The sequence below is a fragment of the Lepeophtheirus salmonis genome, chromosome 14 (assembly GCF_016086655.4).
Source record: "Lepeophtheirus salmonis chromosome 14, UVic_Lsal_1.4, whole genome shotgun sequence".
Classification (NCBI taxonomy): Eukaryota; Metazoa; Arthropoda; class Copepoda; order Siphonostomatoida; family Caligidae; genus Lepeophtheirus; species Lepeophtheirus salmonis.
Genome location: NC_052144.2, coordinates 17,197,136 through 17,200,137, shown reverse-complemented (window position 1 = coordinate 17,200,137; position 3,002 = coordinate 17,197,136).

Genomic DNA, 3,002 nt, shown 5'->3' with positions numbered 1-3,002 from the left:
AAAATTTTCATTCGCAGTAGGTTGGACTTTAAAGTATTTTTTTTTAAATTCATTTTTAGAGTATCATTTCGAAGTTTTTGTAAATGAAATATAATTAATCAGAACTCAAAACGCAACAAGTCTCGGACTAATAATCTATATAATTATTACTTCAAACACAAGTAAATGACTCGAATAATACGATATTGAGAAAATTATTTATGGCACATTTTTTGAAAGTTGATGAAAGAGACTCCATACCATCCTTGGCTGAAGATAAAATCCGGAGTGAGGAATAAACTGTGTATGAGATATTGATGGAATCCTAGGAATTGGTATACGATCATGACAACAAACACAATCTATTCCACTTCAAGGCGGATTTGGTAGTACGTATAACGGATAAGAATCTCGAGATTTGTATTCCCAGCTCATACGGGAGATTTCTTTTTGATTTTTTTAAATACCTTTATTTAAATGGCAAATAAAATATAAAAGTTATCTAAAAAAATTCTGATGAAGATGCATTTGAAGAAATATTTTTAGACATTATCGTTTAAATTTTGTACCAGAATAAGGGTTACAAATATAAATATTTATAAATCCAATTTATTTACATTAACATCTCAACAAATTAATATGCATTAAATATTAACTGAATAAAATCAATAAAATTAACCAATAAGACCAATACACCAATTCTAGTCAACATAGAACTAAGTAGATAACAAAAAGCCATTAAAATCACTAAGAAATATATATGTAAGAGCAAAAATGTATTTAGACTAACAGCTAGTTTGTTTCTTCAAGCTCTTTCTAGAAAGTTTTATTATTTTCTGTAATCTCCAACAATGTTTATATGAGCTTGGAGTTTGATATCCAATAATAATTTAATTTATTTTTCTATTAATAACATAAGTGAGGGAGGTCACGTTTATTATCATAATAAACGTGAATCCAATGTGTAGTCATATTGAACTTTATTGGTACATTCCTCCAACATTACAATACTATTATTAGATTAGAAAATAATAGCTTTGTTTGCACATTGCTCCAACAATATAACGCTATTATAACATCAAAAACTCTCCGTAACACTAAGTCACTGGTAGTCCTGAGCTGTTTTTTTAGCAACGAAATGGTCCTATCTGGGGGTAATAACAGACAAAAACACCCGAAATATGTTCCTTATGTCCAGTTTTTGTGGTTGTTACTGCAGAAACACCGCTTCACATAGGTAGGATGTTGGATTTGGCAACAGGATTCTCAACGCTGTATAAGCAATCTCTGGATATTTTTGTCATGACTTTTATTCAGAAGATCTGCAGAGTTGTTGTCTCGAACAATTTAAGGTCGATGTCGTTTGGGATGTCCAGCAATTGGTCTTCTTATAATATGGGCATGCTGGATTCAGGTGGTTTGTTGACAAATGGGTAACGTATTCATTCCTTGGGTGTTTGTGGGTCCTTTGAGTTTGAGAAGGATTACTCAAACATCTTTAATAGCGAAGACAAGTAATCGTGCGTTAGCTTAGTGAGTGACTGTGCAGGTTCAGTCTCACAAAAAAATCCCCACAAAAGTTTGAAACATGTCCAATATGCCTCTCTTACCGCGCTGTCACAACAAATCTATTTTGGTTTTAAATGTAGCTACTGTATCTACCAACTTAAACATAATTGCCATATATCTCTAGAGTGACAAGTTGAGTTAATTGAGCAAGCTGAATATGTCTTGCAAATAAGCCAGATTTATACCCATTCCTTGTTACTGAAATGTGCTGCTAGTAGTAACTTCTTTTCTGGGAGAAATCTTTGTAACTGCTCTCGTAGTTCAAACACTCTGGCCAGTGACTTCCCACGAGATAACATTAAATCTCTTTGTATAAGAAAATGCATCTGTACTTCTGCGTCTATCCCCTCACATAGCGGCTAAAAAATGCGAGTTAGGCGTGTATGCTTTGATGTGATTAATAATTTTAACTAAATTCATAACAGTATTTAATTCATTTGGGATTTTTTGGCTTTTCCTCAATTATAAATTATATTCATAGTGTGGAAATCAAAAATAACGTCGATATTATTCTCTCTAATCTTTGCTAATATTAGAAGCTAATATATATTCGTCTGTTTTCGTTGCCTTTATTTAGGGGATAAAAATAAATGATTCCTTAATAAAAATTATCTTGACTTTCATGGGAAGAAATGTTGGTTACTTTTCTCAAAGCTCCTCGAAATTACTGTCATGCAAAGAACCACATTTAAGTTAATCCTCCGTTACTACGTGTCAAGAAGTAATTCAGGAATGGAATATATTCAGTTATATTCTCTTGAAAAATCCTCATCCCAAACGATGTGAGCCCTTTGTTATCTTCGTGAGTCAGTCCTTATTAAAAAGAGAGACAGATTCCAAGGTCTAAACTTATTTGACGATACCACTTAAATGATAATGAGAGCCAGTCAAAACTCATCTAAAAACTCTTCCAAAGAAGTAAGAAGATTCAGGTAAGGAGAAGAATAAATGAATTCATCTTGGAATATGAACGTTTGAGTACAGGGAATAGATTCCCAAGTTAAATGTTTCAGATAAACGAGATCTTTAATTTTTTTTTTATGTCTTATAATGTTCAAATACTAAGATATAATTGCTTTATGTACCATACTCCGCCTTCCTTCTAGAAACTTTCTCAAAAACATTGATTCTTCAAAATGAGCTGAAAGGAAATAATTTAAGTACGAAAAAATATAATACAAGGACCAATGACATCTTTTTAAAACAACCTATTAATTGTAATCTTTACATATCCCACAATTAGTAAAAAATAGTTCATTATACTACTTGACAAACTCATGAGCCTTTGGTTGGATTTCAATGAGCATGTTTGATGGCATTGATCTCCACAACTTCTTTCTATTTATGTCTTTTAGAAAGGTAAACAGGTAAACATTTTCATGAACGAAAAAGCTTGAGACTTTTTATCTGTAGCTGATCTATTTTTACAATGTGTGACATGGCAAATTCGACAT